Source organism: Canis lupus, chromosome 28 (genome assembly GCF_011100685.1).
Source record: "Canis lupus familiaris isolate Mischka breed German Shepherd chromosome 28, alternate assembly UU_Cfam_GSD_1.0, whole genome shotgun sequence".
Classification (NCBI taxonomy): domain Eukaryota; kingdom Metazoa; phylum Chordata; class Mammalia; order Carnivora; family Canidae; genus Canis; species Canis lupus.
In genome coordinates, this window is record NC_049249.1 from 10,235,806 (window position 1) to 10,258,946 (window position 23,141).

At 42.5% G+C, this 23,141-nt stretch overlaps 1 protein-coding gene and 1 pseudogene across 2 annotated transcripts in view; one reads left to right on the forward strand and one right to left on the reverse strand.

Annotated features, from left to right (window-relative positions):
* The window catches only part of PIK3AP1 (phosphoinositide-3-kinase adaptor protein 1), a 118,957-nt gene that overhangs the window by 75,723 nt on the left and 20,093 nt on the right, over window positions 1-23,141 (reverse strand). The gene's annotated exons all lie outside the window — the stretch shown is intronic.
* Window positions 16,954-17,870, forward strand: LOC102152504 (annotated as a pseudogene).

Here is a 23,141-nt window from a genome sequence, read left to right on the forward strand (position 1 = left end):
GTCATCGCCTGGCTTCTGCTGGCTTCTGGCCCCTACATCTGACTGGGGTCACGGAATGTCTGCTTGTGGGCCGGCGGCAACCCGAAGCACTTAACAGCTCTTTCAGCGCCCAGTCAGCCACCTTGAGGCTCTCCTAGCTTTGCTGACCCTCATGCCTCAGTGGCAGTAACAGCTAAGAGCCAATAAGGAAGAGAGCCCCCAGACAAACAGGAAAACACACTCTTACCTCTTCCACTGCCATTTCAGTGGCCTTTTTGCCGGCCTCCATTTCCCAGATGGTCACCAAAAACACACACTGGGATTTTGGTGGGGGAGCATGTCTTTAAAGGTATGACCTTCAGTTTTTCTCACTGAGAAGACTCAAAATTAAACTAAAAATATTAAAAAAAATAAAAATAAAAAATAAAAATAAAAAAATAAACTAAAAATATTGATTTTGTTTAATAATTAACAGCTTGACAGAACTGCTCACACAGTATCTCCCAGAATGATAAGTTTCCATTATACCGGGACTTTTTCAGGAAATTTTAACTTTCCTATTGGAGCTGGACTCTGACACAAACTGCCTTGTTTCAGGCAGAGGCTGGAAAGCCAAGGGCATAAAATAAAGGAACTGGCTGAACCTTCCCAGTGGAGCCGAACTGGGCCTTCCCACCTGAGGAAGGGGAAGGTCACTCTTTGGAGTGGAAGCAAAGAAAGCCACCCAGCAGCGAACGGACTGGCCTCTTGCTCACGTGGCCTCTTGTGTGAACACAGCCCAGCCCCGAATGCAGCTTCTTTCTCTCCTCTGGTTCCCCAGCCACAGCTAGGAAAGCGCGAGGCCAGCTTGACACAAGAGAGAGCCCATGTCCAGGACAGAGGATTCCTGTCACCAGGGAAAAATGCTGGCTGGGCCATCTTCTGCCCCCAGTACACACACAAATATTTACAAGCTTAGTAATTAGCTCCTCCACATCATCTTTGTCTCTTGCATTACATCAATTGCCTTTGCATTGATCCCTCTCATCAACTGAAAAATCAATCAGATTTGGTTTTCTTGCAAATCGAAATGCTTGAAAAATGATATCCTGAAGTAAAACCTGGGCATTCTCATACTTTGACTCTCAGGTCAACAACGATCCATTTAACCACCTGGCCCTGGTGAGTCATGTTCCCACTCCCAATTGTCCTCCTCGGTGTTAAGACAAAGTGGACAACACGACTTGATTTCAGGGGCCTGGTTCATCCCCAACACTCAGTGACGTCCCACCTGCCATGTGACCCTCTGAACTTCTGGGAACATTTCTCCCCAACAAGCCCTGTCTGGGTGAAGTGCAGGACAAGATATATAGCAGGAGAGCACACTTTCTGGTTCAGAATCACAGGTATGAGACCAACCTCCAGTTTTCACTGGTATTTTATATTTAATTATAGGAACCATCAGAAATTTAATCAACATTGGGATCAGAATCAAGAGTATAGGGATCCCTGGGTGGCTCAGCGGTTTGACCCCTGTCTTTGGTCCAGGGCGCGATCCTGGAGTCCCGGGATTGAGTCCCGCGTCGGGCTCCCGGCATGGAACCTGCCTCTCCTTCCTCCTGTGTCTTTGCCTCTCTCTTTTTCTCTGTGTCTATCATAAATAAAAATAAATAAATCTTAAAAAAAAACAAAAGTATACCCAAGTGACTCACATCTCAGAGGGGAAACAGGAGTGTTTGCAAATATCCTGCCAGGATGATAAATTCAAATGGAGAGATTGTGTGGCTTTTAAAGCACAGTCAACATTTTATTACAATTTTATATTTTAAAATAATAAAACATTTTTAAAATGTTTTTAGAAAATTTTTAGAAAAAATTTTAGAGTAATTTTAGAAAAATTATTTTTAGAATATGAACTATGGAAGGTGGACATCAAAGGGGGTCACAAAGATAGAAAAATGCCTCCCTGTAATCCACGTACCCCTGTGTCCACCAATTGGCCTTGCCCCTGGGCCTCTAGGCCCCTCCCTCTGGCAGCTCTCAGGCCACAGCCTCTGCTCTTTTTCACTTTTCCTCTCCATGCTGTAGGCCCTCTATATGTTGTGCTTTGCAAATCCAGCAGTCACAATATGATTTATTTCCCCTTTGGTCAGGGTTCAACAATCTTCCAAAAGTGGGGGTGGCAGACACAGACCCCTGGAGGAGAAGAGAAGAATGCTCACTCATTTGAAGTGGGCAAGGAGCACCTGGAAGGTTGTCATGCATAAAAATCTCCCCCACCTCCACATTCTACTAATAAAAACTTCATCTGAGTTATCATGGTGGGGATAATGCAAATGTCCTGAGGAAAGGTTCAGCTTCATGGTCACTCACACCTTAGTGAGAATTATTTTTGGATCTTAGATCATCCACGTTTGAACCATGCTAAAGAATCATTTAGACCAAAATTCTACCCAATATAGGATTTTTAAAAATCAGAGTCGACCTCTCTTTGAATACTGACAGTGACAAAGGCTCCATTCTTGTCTGCTTCACTAATGGATATTTCAGATTACCTGGGAAAGCTCATCCTTACCTTCAGCCCAATCCTGCACAGTCTGTTAGGATGGTTTGTGGCAAAGTAAAGGAAATCCCAACTCAAAAGCTTTTAACAGGTAAGGACATTTATCTCTGAGTAGAAAACCCAACAGTGGGAGCAGATTTGAGTGTTCAGCGACACAAGGGTTCGGCGACATCATCAAGACCCCAGCTTCTTCCTATTTCTCTATCCTAACATCCTTCAGCATGAGACTCATCCTCAGGTGGGTGGCATGACCGCTATGGTATCTGCAGGTTCACTTCAGCGACAGCAAGGTCAAGGGAAAAGAGAGAAAGATTCCCCCAGCCATGGACTCTAAACTCTTCATTCACTCTGACCTTTCTGACCGCTGTCACATGCATAATGACGTCACCGGAGGAATGTCATCCACTCATGGGCTCCACCAATCATCCAGGGGGGAAAGAATGTCAGAAACTCCACCATAACGCCCATCGTTCCTGCCAGCCAGGAACTTCCACCTTGAACAGAGTTCTCCCTTGCCTGCAACTCAGAACACAGCTGCAACTTTCCTCACAAAATGGCTCATCCAGGGTTCCAAATTCCAGGCTTGTCCTTCACTGAACACACTCTAGTTGGCCAGTTTCCCCCTAAAAGGGTGGCACCCAGAGTGAAACACCATTCTTGGTAGAATATAGTGAAATTATAATATCCTAAGACTAGGGAATGGTATGAGTGCAGCTTAATATTGTAACAGCTTTTAGTGGCAACATCACACTGTTGCTTCCTCATCAATCAAGTCGTCAAATGTAACCAGCAGTTTATTTTCACAAGTTATTGCCAAGCTGGATTTCTGTCATGCTGCACTACTAGTTGAATTGCCTTTATGGGCTTAACAGCAGAACTTAGGAACATCCCTATTGAACTAGACCAAGATAATTTTGAATAATGCCTTTGCCACTCAGTGTAATAACTACCCAGACATCTATACATGTTATCTGTGTATAAATCTATATTAGTTGGTGTTTTGTGCTCATCTCAGCCTATCTATAGTAATTCTATCAGCTAGAAATGTCTGGAGGCACTCACCTGGGCCAGGAGAGCTTCCCACAGACCTCTCCATTTCCAAACCAATGTTACAACTGGATGAACCCTTGTGGTTTTTATTATAATTGCAAGATGCCCTTCAGCAATGGCCATCAGGAAACTTTGAAAAAATAAACATGTATTACTTACAAGACCTGGAAATTACATAGCACACCTGTGGCCACACAGTGAGGTCACGGAAGAGAAAGAAAGAGAGAGAGAGACGGCACAGGTCTGGGGTTCTGCTTTTACAGGGTTGAGGGCAGGGCCCTGGCATTTTGCAAGCTTACCCTTTAATGGTGAAGTTAAAACCTAAGAATGGTTAATTCAAAGCAAGAAGAGAAAAGACAAGTGGCCCAAATGGTCAATTATCAAAATCAACAAAGGTCCTTAAAACAAAGGAGCCTCAGTGTGGGGAGGTGGCTATTTATCTAGTCTTGTGACTGACAATGTGTTTATTCCATAGAGCCATCCTTGAAGCGGATGCCTCTTTGAAATGAATGCCTCTGCAGTCAAAGCTTAAATCAGGCACTTAAAAAATTGTCTACACCTTGCTAGGGCTGCCATAACAAAACACCACAGACCAAGGGGCTTAAACAACAGAAATCTATTTCCTCATAGTTTAAGATCAAGGTTAGAAGTTTAAGATCAAGAGGTCAGCAGGTCTGGCTTCTTCTGAGGTCTCTCTCCTTGGCTTGCAGATGGCCACCTTCTCGCTGTGTCCTCGCATGGTCTTTACTCTGTGCATGCACACATCTGCATCCTAATCTCCTCTTCTTATATGACACCGGTCATACTGGATTAGAACTCATCCTAATGGCTTACCTCCTAAAAGACCCTATCTCCAAACACAATCATATTCTGAGATACTAGAGGTTAGGATTTCAACAAATGAACTTGGAGGGGGGAGGGAGAAATAACTGAGCCCCTCATAAATTTGATGTCTGTATATGCTCTAGGTCAGAGAAAAATTAGACAGGAAATCTAAAACCAGAAGCTCTGAAAATCTGCTAGCCACTCCTCCAATGATGAACATTAAAGACTGGGGGCAGCCCGGGTGGCTCAGCAGTTTAGCGCAGCCTTCAGCCCAGGGTGTGATCCTGGAGACCCAGGATTGAGTCCCGCGTCAGGCTCCCTGTGTGGAGCCTGCTTCTCTCTCTGCCGGTGTCTCTGCCTCTCTCTCTCTCTCTTTAAAATGTATATTTTAAAATATAAAATTGTAACTCTGTGTGTGTGTGTGTCTCTCATGAATAGGTGAATAAAATCTTAAAAAAAAATAAAGACTAACCATTAATTCAGTTACCTTCTCATTTTGAAGAGACAACTTTGACAAGATTTAAAAGAATGTTGAAGAGAAAGAATGTTGAAGAATGTTGCTCTGAAAATGGAAGCATTTCTAGTTGAGCAAAAAGACAGATCTTCAGGGTATTTCCATGTCAGAATGGGTCACTCTGGATAAAAGGGGGTTGCTGAGCAGAGTAATAATGGAGCAGCTCGAAGGAAAAAGAACCAGAAGGTTATCAAAAGGCAAATTTGGTTATTTCCCAACTTTACTTAGGACATGCACAGCAGCAACTGCTATCAGTACACTGAAAATTATCCTGAATGCCCATAGCATAGATCAACTATGTCTGTCTTCATTATTTTGGTCTGCAATTAGTCAGGTGTGCAATGATAATTTGGCATTTTGCCCAGAGACGTGAAGACCCTGTTGCTATAGATGTGATGAATGGAAAACAACTGTATGCTTTCTCAATCTTATCCTCCTTAAAAAATATACACACACAATTATAAATAATAAATAAATATATGGAGGGGGTACTCTTAGAGAAACTACACATAAATACTAAAGAGTTAGGAGGTAGCACTAAAGAGTAAGAGAGAAACAAATGCTAGTTGATCAGCTTGGTTACTCACTGATCCATAACTATTCCTTCTTAGATTAAATTGCTTAATTTAAGAGGCAAAAAAGCCTGCTTTCCAGGTGGATTTACAATTCTTATGCCTGAAAGCTTTAGGGTAACATGATATGATTAATCTTTCTGTTTTGTTTTGTTTTTTTTTCCTGTCTTCTTGCTCCTATGTACAAGTACTCAAACATTGGAAACTGAGGCTAGAAGGTCTACTAAGGTCACTCAGCCTAGATCCTATCTGGTGTTTGAACCACCTTTCCCACAATCAAATACCTATGGAATCTCTGAGTGGCTCAACGGTTTAGTGCCTGCCTTCTGCCCAGGGCATGATTTTGGAGTCCTGGGATTGAGTCCCACATTGGGCTCCCTGCATGGGGCCCACTTCTCCCTCTGCCTGTGTCTCTGCCTCTCTGCCTCTCTGCCTCTCTCTCTCTTTCTCTCTCTCTCTCTCGAATAAATAAATAAAATCTTTTAAAAAAAAATCAAATACCTATTTAAAACCAGTGAAACCGACACACAGAAGTACAACTTTACAAGAGCTGCCTCCGCTCCAAGGAAAGCTCTCCTCTGAGGAAGAAATTGTCAAGGGAGAAGAAAAGCATCATTTTTTGTTCCATGCTCCAATTTGTACTGCCTTAGTCACTATTATGAGATTAGTCTGTGATGACATGATACCTGGGTGGGGAAAGAGCTGTGTGATCCCATCTTTCCCTCCCCCCACTCATTAATGGATGCTTTTTAGCCACTTCACCAACTGACACCAAGCCTCACCTCAGGTCTCCAATCAAAACCTTAGCAGGGTTTTACATAAACTGAAATTTACATTCAATCATCACCATAGCAACCATCACACAGCATTAGATGCAACTTTTCCCCCTTCTGATATAATCTTTTTTTAAGAGCTGCTTTTCAGTTGCAAATTCAAGCTATTCAGAAAATAAACATTAAAAATCTATTTTGAAAAAGTATGTTTAAACAGACTGCAACAAGGTTCAAAGAACAGGCATTTGAAATGGTCTCTAGATACGAAGCACCATATGCTTTCTACCTCAACTGATGGCTACATATTGAAGTCTCAAAGATTCAGCCATAAGCGGAGAATTGTTAAAATCAAAACAAGGCTTCACTCATGTGGCAACCATTCCTTGAAAGATTTCCCAAGATAACAACCATGAACTTCAGCAGAAAATTCTGCTAATTTCCAAAGGTATGTGTGTATCATGTTTAAATAAAATGTTTGACTATTCAATGTGCAATTGGCAAATCTGAAATCTTTAGGATTCACATGTTGACTAAAGAAGAGAATGAACTTTTTTCTTTTTAACATTTTTTTTATATTAGTAATAAATGCAGTGGAAACAAAAAAAAAAAAAGAGGAGGCTTCTCAATTGGGGATGTGGTTCAAGGACACGTGAGAGCATGCAAAGGTACTAGAGAGTAAGCTAGAGATAACAAGATTTGTTACCACCAAAGAGGCCTATTTTTTTCTTATTCTAGAGTACAATGCCACCAGTGGCCCTGAATATTTGCAGATGTCAGATATATCTTTCACATTAGAAAACGCAAAATAAGAGACCTTCCTGAAATTTTACTAAGACAAAAAAAAAGTCTATTTATCACACTAGTCCCACTAACAAATTAGTGAGCATCCACCCACCAGTGCGATCCATCTTATTCTCTTACTACTTAAAGTCCCAGAAAGTGGGCAAATTGGATGTACTGATAAAATTAAGACAATAAAATTAAGTCATTTTCCAAAAACCAAATAATCTGATCTTATTTATTTAAAGCCAAACCATAATGTATGATACTCCAATCATTCACTGATTCATTCATCAAATATTTATTGAGCACTAAATGCCACCATATGCTGAGAGCTGCATCTCAAAAAGATGAGTGAGACTTTGTCTAAGACCTCAGGATCTTTACTTTTCTAATTCCTTTGTATGGCAGATGTTTTAAGCCAAAATGTCAAGGAAATCGTAACACATTTTCTGAAAATGAACATTCACTTCTGTATCTGTATATAGGAGGTGATGCCCATCCCATGGCTGTGCTACTCATTTTAATGACACCAGTCTGGATACCAGAAACTAGGCTGATGAGTAACCACTGATTTTTTTTTTTTTTTATTACTAAGACATAGAACTTATCAAAGGACATTCATTTTAAGATTTCTGAAAATTCTGTGACTTTTATTGAATCTAGAAATGATGCAACTTTGACACTTAGGAGATATAGCTGAATTCTACCCCAAGTGATAAAGAAGATTCCCCCAAATGCTCCTAACAGTCAGGTGTGAGAGCAAGGAAAGGTAGTTCTTAAAGATTCTGCCATTCTTTCTCACGAAAGGCCAATGGCATAGCTAGTTAGGCAAAAGGGAGAAAGGGAGTTAATTTTCAAATAGTTGTTACAATATTTTATATGCCTAGAAGTAAGAAATATTACATATTAAGTAAGATACAGTGTATGAGAAAAGTGCTAGAGCAGGAATGTGATGCTGGTTTCATCTCAAGTGTCAACTCCAGTGGAATGAGGATAGATGCCTAGAACCCTGATTAAGGCCAATGCCGAGTCCAATCCCAGCTCAGTGAGAAAAATCACCTTGATCCATTAATAGTCTGATCTGGGATCAGGCAGTCTGCGTGGTCTGATACGTCCCGCTATAGAGGGAGCCTAGGCCATGCTGGAGAGGGAGTGAGGAGATATAATGTCACTGAGTTACCTGGGAAAATATATAGAAATAATAATCATTTAAAAATCCCAATGCCTTCAAAAGCCAACAAACCTGTGTCAGCAATCTTTTTAAAAACTTTTTTTTTAAGATTTGATTTATTTATTCATGAGAGACACAGAGAGAGAGAGGCAGAGACACAGGTAGAGGGAGAAGCAGGCTCCATGCAGCAAGCCTGACTCTATCCCAGGTCTCCAGGATCACACCCTGGGCTGAAGGCGGCACTAAACCACTGAGCCACCCAGGCTGCCCCTCTTTTTAAAAACTTTGATGCACAACTGGCATAATTTAAGACAGAAGGATACCTTCCAAATGGCTGGCAAAGAGCCAACCAAATATATGCCATATTTTTTTTAAAAAGGTGCCAAGGAACATAAAAAAAAGGAAAACCTGGGCAGCCCGGGTGGCTCAGCAGTTTAGCACCACCTTCAGCCCAGGGCGTGATCCGTAATCCCTCCACACAGGGAGCCTGCTTCTCCCTCTGCCTGTGTCTCTGCCTCTCTCTGTGTGTCTCTCATGAATAAATAAATAAAATCTTAAAAAAAAAAAAAAAGGAAAACCTAAATATGATTACAGAAATCAGAGATCAGAGCATTTGGGGTGACACCCTGTGATACACCTGCCATGTTGCCAAGTAACAAGACAAGCTGAGAATGAGGTAAAAATCCTTTAGTGAGAGTTAAAGAACTTAACCAATATATGCATTGCAACCAACACCGGAGTTCTTGGCTTTTCATTTGTTTTTGCTCTTCTGAAAGATCAGTAGGAAGATCACAATCTCCTCAACACAACCTCCTGGTAATGACGTCGACATGTGGCTTCTGTGGTCAAAAGAAGCAAAGAATGTCATTTCAAGTATCTTAGAGCTATAGACTTACTGCTTTTGAAAAGTATAAATAAATATTCCACAAAAGCCACAAATTCGGCTTGTAAGTTATTTATGTCTTGATTTTTTTTTTTAGAGTTTCTTAGATGACCAGCATCGAATCTAAAATGATCCTAATGTGGTTATCGAGTGGTCATTCAATGGTCATCAAACTCAAGATGCACAAATCTATCACTGGTATAAATTAAGCAAAGAAAAATAATAAATTAATTAATTAATTAATTAAGCAAAGAAAGAATAGCTCCAATCTTCCTCATTCTGTTTGGGTCCTTGCAATTTGGAGAAGCAGAGGCTGCCAGGTTGTAGTTCAGCAAGAAACAATGCTGACCGTCCTCACCTGCACACATGCTCTGGTGCCACTTCCCAAGCTAGACTGATGGCAAACGACAGGCCTCATATCCCCTGCAATGGAAGTAACTACATCTCCTCCTTGCTCCAACTGCAGATGGAATTGTCACACCCAACATGCATTCTAGGGATAAAAAGCTTATTGAGCATTCAGCGCCAGGTACTGAACTACATAGAGGAGACTATCTACCGGGATACATTTTGTTTTGCAGCTTGCTTTCTATCTTTGCTCATAAACACACTATCATCTACTTCCTCTGCTTGTTTCAAAGACTTCACAGTCTTTGGATCAGAGAGATGTAAACATAATAACAACTCCAGAACAAAGAAAAAAGGTCAGCAATAGGAGAATACTACATTCACCATGGAAAGGGACAGAAAAGCAACAAAACTGGCTCTCCAGGGACACCTGGGTGGCTCAGCAGTTTGGCACCTGCCTTTGGCCCAGGGCATGATCCTGGAGACCCAGGATCGAGTCCCGCATCGGGCTCCCTGAAAGGAGCCTGCTTCTCTCTCTCTCTGCCCATGTCTCTGCCTCTTTCTCTGTATCTCTCCTGAATAAACAAAATCTTTAAAAAAACAAAAACAAAAAAAAATTGGCTCTCCAGATTTCCGTGTCTGAAGAAGGGCATCTTTGAGTGGAATCATTCAAAACATGTAAACAAAGAAGAGTTAATAAGCGTACGAAATTCATTTCCCCTAGGAAAGAAAGTTAACAAAAAACTTCCAATAGTTTTGTTTAAGTATTGGGTTGCAGGCTCATAGTACATAAAGTGAAATTAAGAACGTCTGCATACATCTCTGACTTTTTAAGGCTGATATCTCAAGAAATACCAACATGCCTTGAGATAGAATGTGGAGCAGGCTAGAGAACAGGGCTTAAGGGACAGGGAACAGTGTCTGAGCAGGCTGGGATGTAGCCATATGGGTATACATCAACCCCAAGAGCCCCCCGTTTACCTGTTTAATACACTGAGGGTATACACAGGACTTTCCCAAAGGACAGAAAGCTTCTGCCACTAACAACAGCAAAAATTGAAAAAATACTCCAATAAAACTGTAAATCAGCTGGGGATAGATGGTAGAAAACTTTGAACTGTCATATTAAGAAGTGGGGACTTCATCTTATTGTCAAAGTTTCCCCCATTTACATTTTTTAAAAAACCATTCTGGCATCTTGGTGGAGAGGTATAGATGGAAACAAGAAGCCCAATTAGAAGACAGCTGTCTATGTATGAGCTAGGATAAGAGGCTAGCTGCAAAATAAAATGTACACAAGAAAAAAAAATAAAATAAAATAAAATAAAATGTACACAAGAATCTATAAAAAAATTTCCATGAATGTATATGTTGTAAGTTCACAGAAAAGGATCAATTGATTGAAAAATCAGTTGGAGAAAAATACGTATACGATTCTACTTATAATTTTTAAAAGGCCTGTTTTATAAGTTTATAAAAATGTTCTAAAAAGATACATTACCAAGCTTCTTATGGCAGTTACCTATAGAAGTAAATGAAGTTTTGGGGAAGTAGACAGAAATTTTTGCTTTTTCCTCTGTAGACCTCTGTTACAAAAATGTTTTATAACAAGCATGTATGATCTTTATAATTTTTAAAAGATTTCTGAAACTTAAAAAATAAAAGATTACCATAAAATAAAAGAGAGAGTTTCTGTGACAAGAAATGATCAGGACTTAAGACACCTGGGTGGCTCAGTGGTTGAGTGTCTGCCTTTGGCTCAGGGAGTGATCCTGGGGTACTGCTTCTCCCTCTGCCTATGTCTCTGCCTCTCTCTGTGTCTTTCATGAATAAATAAATAAAATATTTTTTAAAAAGAAAAAAAAAAAAAAAAAGAAATGATCAGGACTTAAAACCAAAGCAGTAGCCATGAGAATAGAAAGCAAGGAACAAACCTGGCAGACAGATGCTGAGAACACAGCAGACATGAGCCTCGGTGAGGCAGGGTGGGGACTGGGGGCAGATGAGGCCATGTGTTTCCATTCATCCTCAGTTACATTTCCTGAAAGTCCCATGAGTTGGGCGTTTCCACCACATTTTACAAGTAACGAAACAGAGCCTCCAAGAGCCCAGAGAAACTAGAACTCCCATCCCCTGATGCTAACATGGATTTCCTTCATATCCACAGCCCTCTTAACCTCCTTTTCCGTTTGTTTTTTTTTTTTAATTTTTTTAATTTATTTATGATAGTCACACAGAGAGAGAGAGAGAGAGAGGCAGAGACATAGGCAGAGGGAGAAGCAGGCTCCATGCACCAGGAGCCCGATGTGGGATTCGATCCCGGGTCTCCAGGATCGCACCCTGGGCCAAAGGCAGGCGCCAAACCGCTGCGCCACCCAGGGATCCCTTAACCTCCTTTTCTGAATGCAAGTCCTGATCTGATGCAGCAGTAAGGCACTAGGGAGCGAGTTCTGACGACACAGGGTAGGTCATGAAGAGACTGGCAAGGCTGAACTGTGCACCTATTCCTGTTGAATAGTAAATCCCAGGCATACTTGGGTGGCTCTGTCAGAAAAGCAAGTGACTCTTGATCTCAGGGTCATGAGTTCAGGCCCCACAATGGATGTGGAGCCTACTTTAAAAAAAAAAAATAAAAAGGAATAGTAAGTCCCAGACACCTAAATTGACCTTTAACAGACGAATGCCCACTGGCCACCTTAGCTCAGGAGGATTCTTGAGTACAGCACCTATGTTTTCTACAGATTCTGTAATGCCTCTCCAGCACAAGCCTTCACAAAATTCACTGAGTGTTAAATAAATATATATTGATGAAAGGGCAGCAGGATCACCTAAAGCAAATGTGAAACTGCATTTGAGTCCTTATTTAGATCATGAGTGCTCTGAAAGCATTTTTTCCCTCAACAATTCAGGATGTAGGCAGTCAATGCACATTTGTGACAACTAATAATTGTGACCCTAGTGAGAGAGTAATTTAATAACTGTCATAAAGTTCCATCAGCTAAAAAGAGACTATAATATCTGTTCTCCAAGACTTCAACCAACCAACCAACCAAGCAAATAGTACTTACTGAGATCTCTGTGTGCCCACAGGGTGCTAGGCACAATGGAAAGTCCCATGGAATGACAGTCATGGGCCTAACTCCTAAGGAATTTACACACTAGCTGCAGAAGCAAACTGAAATTCAAGAAGTGATTAGATACATAGCATTACTTATGGATGTCCAGCAAATGAGTTCCATAGGAGTCCAGAGAAAGGGGAAACCATGGATACTGGAATCTAAGGAAGAGGGACTTGTGCCAGAGGCAAAGAACAGAGATGAAAAAGACAGGGCTTCCCTCCAGCTTCCTAGGAACGGAATGGCATTCCACAGTATCCATTACCGTACCCATAGCTTTCAAGCTATTCACTCCCCAGAATGAAGTGGCTGCTGGCCTGGACTATTTCATACCCTGACCACCTCTCTGTATGTTTGTGTGACAGGGAGGTATTGCAAATTTAGAAACAGACCCATCCCACCCCACACCCCTTATTTGTTCAATAGCCAACACTGTACATATGGGTCTTTGCTCATTCCAGCCAGCCATTATTCCCACCCACACCAGAGATGAAGCCTTTTATAAACATACCACCTATGATCTCCAGGTGATATAACTACCTATATAGTAAAGGGGGGTTGGTGGTAAGAATCAAAGGACAAGATAAACTGTCAGAGGAAATTAGCGCTTGACTCCATCTCAATACAATACTCATAGAGCCTATGGAAATGTACTAATATTTCATCAGAAAATCAGGTTGTAATAGGGATTCCGTTTCTCCTTTAAGTAGTATCTATTTACATTGAGCTGTATGTCCAACTGACATGGGAAAAGGCTCAGAACCAGGGTTGGCTCTTAATGAAGGAATAAGCAAACAAAAAGCAGAAACAGACCTATAATAAATACAAAGCAAACTGAAGGCTGCCAGAGGGAAGGGGGTAGGAGGAAGGGCAAAATGTGTGAAGGGGAGTGCCTTCCAATTACGGAATGAGTAAGTCACAGGGATGAAAAGTGTATTATTGGGGCAGCCTGGGTGGCTCAAGCGGTTCAGTGCCGCCTTCAGCCCAGAGCCAGATCCTGGAGACCCAGTATCGAGTCCCGCGTCGGGCTCCCTGCATGGAGCCTGCTTCTCCCTCTGCCTGTGTCTCTGCCTCTCTTTCCCTCTCGGTGTGTCTGTCATGAATAAATAAAATCTTTAAAAAAAAAAAAAAAAGAAAAGAAAAGTGCATTATTGGAAGTAACATCAGTGGTACTCTAACAGCACGGTATGGTGACAGATGGGAGTTACCCTTGTGGTGAGCTCAGCATAACATACAGACTTGTCCAATCACTATGCTGTACAACTGAAACCAATGCTACATGGTGTGTCAATTGTACTTTAATTAAAAACAAAATACTAGGGTCAGTCCTTTAGTTGGGCTGAACAACCTCTCCGAATATCATTTTTTTCATATTGCTGCTCCAAGAACAAAGAGCTCTCTGAGACAAAAGGGGCAAGACTATATTGATGTCAAAACGCCTTATCCCACTGACTCAGGTTGATCTTTTTTTTTTTTTTTTTTTTAAGATTTTACTTATTTATTTGAGACAGAGCATAAGTGAGAGAGAGCATGAGGGGGAGGAGAGGCAGAGAGAGAGAGAGAAACAGGCTCCCTACTGAGTAGGGAGCCCGATGGGGACCTGATCCTAGGACTCCAGGATCATGACCTGAGCCAAAGTCAGACGCTTAACAGACTGAGCCACCCAAGCGTCCCTCAGGTTGGTCTTTATAATAATCCTTTTCCCCACTGTCACTCCCCAGCTACTTCTTAGCCCAAATTCAAACACATCCTGTGTTTTTGTACCCCTCTGCCTCACGCATACAGTTCCCTCATCCTGGGACTAATTCCCTCCTGTTCTCACAAATTCCTCCTAAAATCCAACCATCTATTTCAGTTCCATCTCTTCCATAAAGTTTTCAACTAATCACCTCTTAAAAGAGCTTTCTGACTTTGGAAAGTGTACACGCAGGCCTCCCTCATTCCCATGTACTGAATTCACATACCAGGCTACTTCCTCTACTTCTGCCCCACAATCAAGCACCATGTCCTTCTGGATCTGCCTGCTTTCCACCCCTCCCGATTGCCATTTCCTCTCCATTCCCACTGCCTCTACTCAGGTTAGGCCCACATCACCTCTCCCCTGGAAGATGCACTCACCTGCTGCCGAGTCTCCAGCCTCCAGCCCTGACTATGCAGCCACCAGACTGAACTCTCTAAAGATGAATTCCGATCATGTCAGACCCCAGCATTCAGCTCTTCGCTGTCTCCCCATGGCCTTCAAAGCAACGTCTCAGCTGCTTAGATAGATATGAGAGTTTTCAACATCTGATCTCCCCTCCAGCCTTCCCCTGAAAGCTCTTGACCAGTGGTTCTTAAACATTAGTACCCACCAGAATCATTTTGTTCCTACATATCTCCCAGTCCGTTCCACACAGATATTCTGGTTCATTGGGTAACAGGGAGGGCTGAGGTATGTGAATATTTACAGATCACGTAGGATTCAAATATATGGGAAACATGAAAATTTGTAAAAATACAAAGTTCAAAATATTTGGTTCTGGGCAGCCCGGGTGGCTCAGCAGTTTAGCTCTACCTTCAGCGCAGGGCGTGATCCTGGAGACCCGGAATCAAGTCCCATGTTGGGCTCCCTGCATGGAGCCTGCTTCTCCCTCTGCCTGTGCCTCTGCCCACCCCCCCTTCATGAACAAATAAATAAAATCTTTAAAAAATTTTTGGTTCTGCATCAAAACCAAGAACATATGGTTCTGATGCAGGATTTTGAGGCTTACACTTTAAGACCATCTGAAAGAGACATTGTGAAAACAGCACAAGACAAATAGTTTTTGAGAAGCCACTGAATGCAGTGGTCAAGACTAGAAGTTGGGGAGCAAACGTGAAGTTCCCATGGGTTGCAAGAAAAATAACAGTGCTTCCGGGGCTCATCTGCAGAATGACATATCAGCATCTCTCTTACGGGTGACAATTAAATGAGCCGATCACTGCAAAATGGTTGGCACAGCATTCAGCACTGTAAACATTCTATAACTGGTGGACGCTGGAGGAAAAGAGTAAAAAGCAGCATAGTCCAGGGCCCAGTTTATAGTGCCTCTGGTTTGGAATGGACTTTAGAGATTCCTTCTTCAGCATCCTTGGCAGATGTATGTCCAGCTTTAACCCAAAGGCTTCCAGTGACAGGCCTCTGTCCACCACCTCCTGGGGCAGCATGCTCCATTAGGCCAGGGTTAACCTACCTCCTGAAACCTAGCAGAATCCTGCTTGTCAGTCACTACTGTCCATGAATCCTGAACTACCTTTGGAGCATCATCAGACACCTTCTTATTTCCACATAACAGTCTCTCAGATGTTTGAAGGTAGTTATCATGGCTTGGTGTTTTCTTCTAAGACAATAAAGCACGGGGGATGGAACTCTGAGTTCAGTGCTACAGGCCTAGGCTTTCATCTCCAACTGGCTGGGTATCCTTGGGCAAGTTCTTTGACAGTGCTGGGCCTCAGGGCCACTCTCCCCCACCAACTCTGTGATTTGTCACTATATATCCCCTGCTCACTCCTACTCCTCAGGCACAGGCACGTTTCCAGCTGCCTCTGTGCTCCACAAGAACAGAACTGCATTTCCCTTTTGCAAGAATTCTTGACCTGTTCACTCTCACCCAGTGGTCTGAATGGAAGCTGCTAAGCTTTTAGGAACCCCACACCCCAGGCAATCCATATGGGCCATTCATGGTCCCTCCAATCCCCTGGCCACAGTTAACTGGCTTAGAGTTAGACACCTGACCCAAATTCAACTAATTAGACCCTACTGTGGGATTTTTAAGTTTTGGACTGGAAAGAACAAGTTATCAGTTCCTTTCCAGGAGGTGGGATTGGAAGGAGTGAGAAAGGACAGCTGCTAGGGGTTGGCATTCTCCTTGGAAAGGACTTATCAGAAAACAATACCCTTGGGGCACCTGGGTGGCTCAGTAGGCAAAGTGTCCAACTCTTGATTTCCACTTGGGTCCTGATCTCAGGATTGTCAGATTGAGTCCTGCATCAGGCTCCATGCTGGGAGTGGAACCTGCTTATGATTTTCTCTAGCCTCCCACTCTATGCATCCAAACTCTTTTTCTGGGGAAAAAAAAAAAAAAAGAAAATGCTAACTATATGCAGAGTGACATGGGAAGGAGAGGTGAAAAGGTAATGTGGAGTTCAAGTCCTTGGTTCTAGGTTATCTCAGGACCAACTGCACTCCTGCCCTTCCTGTTTGCTAATTCCTCTTTTGTCCAAGTTGGGGTTCTTTCCTTATGAACAAACAAGTCCAGAGTAACATCACCTTTCTAAGTAGGCCTTAAATGAAGATGGCTCTGGGTTATCTGTTCTCCCTATACACACCTCCCGCTGCAGCTAACTTTCTACTCCCCTACCCTCTGCCAACAGTTACTCCAGATGTGTAACGAGAGTCTGTGTATAATACAAGAAGAGCTGTCACTTCTTCCAGTCTGGCCACTGTTCAAAAGGGCAGTTCAGGCGGTGCTTTCGGCGGCCTGCGGATCTGTCTCTTGCTTCAACAGTGTTTGGACGGAACAGACCCAGGGACGCCCCTTCTACCAGCCAACGGCCACCCTCCAACCTTTTTTCCAGTCGCAACCTTCGGGGCCATCTTCCTGGCCATCTTCTGCCACCGGCAGCGAACACCCAAGTTTGAATTTAATTCCTTGTCCAGGATCAACCATGAGCTCCCAGATTCGTCAGAATTCTTCTACCGAGGTGGAGGCCGCCGTCAACCGCCTGGCCGACATGCACCTGCGGGCCTCCTACACCTGCCTCTCTCTGGGCTTCTATTTCGACCGTGACGATGCGGCTCTGGAGGGTGGGGGCCACTTCTTCCGCGAGTTGGCTGAGGAGAAGCGCGAGGGCGAGGGCGCGGGGCGTTTCTTGAAGATGCAAAACCAGCGCGGCGGCCGCGCCCTCTTCCAGGACGTGCAGAAACCGGCCCAAGATGAGTGGGGGAAGACCCTGGACGCCACGGAAGCCGCCCTGCTTCTGGAGAAGAGCCGGAACCAGGCCCTTCTGGATCTGCATGCCCTGGGTTCTGCCCGCGCGGATCCCCATCTCTGTGACTTCCTGGACAACCACTTCCTAGATGAGGAGGTAAAACTCATCGAGAAGACGGGCGACCACCTGACTAACCTCCGCAGCTGGCCACCCCCGGGCTGGGCTGGGCGACTATCTTTTCGAAAGGCTCACTCTCAAGCACGACTAGGAGCCTCTGGAGACCAGCAGCCTTTGAGGGGCTCCTCTGGCAACCCCCCGGTGCCAGGACTTGTGCCTGAACCTTTTCCCATGCAGCCACGAGGCAGCTTTTTAACCATTCTGGAGCCCTTTCCCAAAACGTGGACCAAATGGAGACAATAAAGCTTTTTGCAGCAAAAACAAACAAACAAACAAAAAAAAGGGCAGTTCAAGACTGCATCTTTTTTCTTTTTATTTTTTAAGATTTTATTTATTCATGAGAGACACACAGAGAGAGGCAAGGACATAGGCAGAGGGAGAAAGCAGGCTCCCCACAGGGACTAAGCAGTCACGCTGATGCAGGACTCGATCCCAGGACCCCGGGATCATGACCTGAGTCAAAGGCAGATTGCTCAACCACTGAGACTGGTGCCCCAAGACTGACTGTTTTTTTTCTTTTTTTTTTTTTTTTTTAAAGATTTTATTTATTCATTCATGAGAGACACAGAGAGAGAGAGAGAGGCAGAGACACAGGCAGAGGGAGAAGCAAGCTCCATGCAGGGAGCCTGATGCAGGACTTGATCCCTGGTCTCCAGGATCACACCCTGGGCTAAACTGCTGAGCCACGGGGGACTGCCCAAGACTGAATCATAAAGCAGTCATTCACGACACCTTGCTGACTCACAAAGAGCATATTGTCACCACAGACCCCCAGCTCTTTTTCATGTAAACCAAGGAAGTCAGGACTTTTCCTCTGCCATGCTCCAACTGAATAATTCAGTTTGTTTTGTTATAGGAGTAGGGGGAATGGGGAGAGATGAGGTTTGGGACCTAATTGCATATAAACACTTAGCCTCCCTAAATGTCACACGTTGGCTTGGGACCAGCATTCAGGCCAGTGGAGAATGTTGTGACTCAACATTCCATTGTCAATAGCAAAGCTCTCAACTAGTCTACCATATGGAATGGTTTACAAATGTGCCAGAATATTCATTCCCCCAGTTATCTGCTTGGTGGAACAAAGCTTAAAGCTCTGACCTACCTTAGTGGCTTCCAACTCTGAAAGCCATATCATCTTCTGAGTACCCCTATTTCAAGTCTCCATAGTTATGGTAACATAGGAAATTAAACTTTCATAACAAAGAAGTATTTACTAACACAATGATCATTTACAAAATTGGTCTCCACTTAAACATCTCTGCTTACTTAATCATGCTATATATTTTCATTCATTAAGTCATGTTTTTACTGCTTGTTCTCATCCACATTTAGGATTTCTCTACAACAAACAATAAATGTGGGGCACCTGGGTGGTCCGTGGTTGGGCATCTGCCTTCAACTCAGGGCATGATTCCAGGAGTCCGGGATTGAGTCCTGCATCCGGCTCCCTGTGAGGAGCCTGCTTCTCTCTCTGCCTGTGTCTCTGCCTCTCTCTGTGTGTCTCTCATGAATAAATAATTAAAATCTTAAAACAAAACAAAACAAAAAAACCATAAATGCAATGTGATTTGGTTATATTTGGGTTATTCTAGATTTTGCAAAAGATGCAGAAATTTTTGAGGTTGATGAAAGTAACGTTGGAAAACCAAACCACAAGTAAAGCCACTGTCCACTGGCCAAGTTACCAACTAAACAGGAGGAAGTCCAGAGAAATACTGCCTAATAATCAAAAGTGAATCATAAGAACCCATAATGATTGAGAGGAGGCTTTGAAAACTCTAAAAATCAATTATGTTTCAACACAACTGTTTTTAAAAAGTCAAATGTGAACTAAGGAATGTTATCTTGTGCTAGCATAAAACTGTCAGAAAAATATATTTAACCCCTACTGCATAAAACCCAGCAACAGTTGATTCAGTTTCTGTGTGGCTTAAGAATTAGCATATTGCTGAAATTATATTCAAAACTGTGTGATATGATCAAACTAACTTTCTTAATGTTTAGTTTTGCTTTTCAAAATAACCTCCCCCCTTTTTTTAGTATTTACTATGAAATTTTGACCCCTGCTTAAGAATATCCACTTTACCTGACCTTTTCCCAGGATCTCCTGTCTTTGAATTATGAACTAAACTTGTGTCATTGCCATCACTGCAACTTTCAGCTGTGGCTTCTTGCCTACTCCACCACAGAAACAGAAAAGTTTCACCCCTCTGCCTTCCCATGTGACAGGCCTTCAAAACTCAGAAGACAGTTTCCAAGGCTCCAGTGAAACTTCTTTTCTCCACAAACTTATCTTCTTTATTTTTTTAAAATTTTTTTTATTTATTTATGATAGTCACACAGAGAGAGAGAAAGAGAGGCAGAGACACAGGCAGAGGGAGAAGCAGGCTCCATGCACCGGGAGCCTGACGTGGGATTCGATCCCGGGTCTCCAGGATCGCGCCCTGGGCCAAAGACAGGCGCTAACCCGTGCGCCACCCAGGGATCCCAACTTATCTTCTTTAAATGTTTATTATCTGACTATTTAAAATTCTCTCATTCACTCCATTCAGTCATTCAACAATTTCCTGAGAGCCTGCTATGTGAGAAACACTGCTGGAAGCACTGTATTTTACAGCAGCGAACAGAATCCCCACTCTCCCAGGGCTTACATTCTACTGAAGGGACAGTAAACAAAATGAGTGGATGGGTGGATGGATGGATGGATGGATGGATGGATGGATGGATGGAAGGAAGGATGGATGAATATCTCTACATGCCTCCCATTAAAAGAATTAACACTTCTCCAGGTAAGCTGACTAATGCAGAATAGAAGAGGACCCTCTTCTCTGACACCAATACTTCTGTTTATAAACCTTCAAGTGGCATTTATTGTTTTATCAAAGGTGATGGTGCTCGTTGACCATGTTTAGCTTGCCTCCAACTAAAACTACTAGATCTTCTTAAAATACTATCTTCTTACTAGATCTTCTTAAAATATTTATTCTATTCCTTCACTCTGTTTCATACAACTGTTCGGTTATTTTCTCAGACCCCGTACTGAATTTTATATTGATCCTTATTAACTTCCAACTTATCTTTAGCCTACCCTTCTAATGAACACACATTTAGAGGAAGTAGACTGTGAAACTTTCAAATTGCGGGAACATGTTAATATATAAACCTAACATCACTGCTGTCTTTGAATTTAAGAAGCAGAATGTTCATTTTAAAATGGAGTGCTTGAATAAAGCTACTCTAAGATTTTAGACTGTCTTAAATACTACTCTGAGAAAAATGGCTAACCTGCCTAAAAGCCATGGTTAAATGGACTCTGTGTTACTATTAGGTAACCATATGCATAACTTTTTTTCTTTTTAGAGATGGGGTGGAGGTGGTGGGGGAGGAAGGGGTGGGTAGAAACAGAGAGAGGAAGAAATAATCTTAAACAGGCCCCACACCCAGCACAGAGCCAGATGTGAGGCTCAATCTCAAGACCCTGAGATCGTGACCTGAGCTGAAATCAAAAATGCTTAACTGACTGAGCCACCCAAGTCTCCCACCATATGCATAACTTCTGCTATCACTAGAAGCCAAGGTGGATGCTCAAGAAGCTCATTCTTTCCTTAATGGATGCTATGAGGAACTATCAAAGGGGCCCTCAGGACATCTCAGGTCCTATTATTATTCGAAGGGAGTTCTCAGACTTCTGCCTCATAACACTGGACATACCTGGCATTAAGTAATTAATGGGACAAATGGTGGTTTAATGGCCCTCTCCTTCTAGGACACATAAACTTTGCAAAGGTAGGAATTATGTTCACTTTTTCATCAAGTCTTCTCAGGACCTTGCAGAGTGCACCCCTGTGATAGGCACTCCATAAGCTCAATAAATATTTGTTGAGTATAAACATAAACTAAGTCTCATCTCTAAAAAAAAGTCTCATCTCTGCCACTAACTCTGTAACATTGGTAAGTCCTCTAATTCCTCTGGGTCTCACTTTATTCATTTTAAAGTAAAGAGGTTGGGCCAGATAATCCCAAAGTTTTATTTTCTGATGTTAATATTCTGTGTTTCCATCCTGTGGACTCAATGGCTCCCTGTCTCTATTCTCCCATCAGAGACTCTAGGTTGTTTCCAGAATATGCACAAGTTGTAACACATGAACACACTGGACCATGGAAGGGACTGGGGTGAAACAATGCTGAATGAAGGGTTTCTACAAGCACTGAGACTCTGATTTCCAAGTGAATACAAAATAAAAATAAACATTTAGGCAGCCAAATGAGTGTACAATTCTTCCTGTGTTAACATTTTTCCTGAAAAATTTCTAACACAAAAATGCTTCACAATTACAGCCAGAGACCTCTGGCTACAAACCAAGGCCTTGAGAAGTGATATTCAGAAAACTTCTAGAAAATGAAAGGAGGAATCTGCTTCAGAACAAATAGGTTGACTCTTCAAGGAATGCTAAATCCGTATCCTGCAACAGATATGCTTCCCCACATTTTATATGCTCAAAAAAATGAGTTAGCAGTTAACACTAATATTCGTCTATCTGCTAGCTTTGATGGGTGTCTATCTTTCTGCAAGCCTTAACTACAACTATAGCCTCAAACATTAATGTACTTGTAAAAGGAAACTTATTTAGCCCAATCTTAAAATTAGAGCACTTTCATTTCATCATCAGCCTCCCTTCTATTTCCTGTGTTATCAGATGTTCAAGAGAGAGCCAACAGTCTGTTTGTGAAACTGGCAACTTGGCAGACAAAATATGTATGTTCAACCAGCATTCTTTTAAATAAGAACCTAGTATGTATCCAGCCTTGTAAGAGTGGTAGGGAAGATATACATATGCAGAAGACATAAACCCAGAAGAAAAAGTACCAAGGAATTTCCAAACTGACTAAGCCCATTTTAGAGGTCTTTCTTGCACTCTATAGATATCTTCACTTTAATGATCTCCTTTAAAGAGACACACCCAATTTAATCTCTGCTACAAATAGACCCACACATACCATACACCCCATACAGCAAACAATTTCAAATTGTTAGTTTCTAAAACAGCTTAGTGATTCTCCCCTACTCTGTGGGGCAGGATGTCATACCTGGTGGTTTTCTTTTTTTCTTTTTTTTTAAAGATTTTATTTATTTATTTTTTCATGATAGTCATGGGGGGGGGGGGGGGGGCAGAGACACAGGCAGAGGGAGAAGCAGGCTCCATGCCAGGAACCCGATGCGGGACTCGATCCCAGGACTCCAGGATCACGCCCTGGGTCAAAGGCAGGCGCCAAACCGCTGAGCCACCCCAGGATCCCCTACCTGGTGGTTTTTAACTATGGACACAGTATAAAAAAGATGCACTCTATCAACCTTGTCTTGCTTTCAATTAGCTTAAAGTTTGTCTTTAGATACATCCTGACTGCATGATACAAGACAAACATGCTCCATGGAAATGGTTGATGATCCAAATGACAC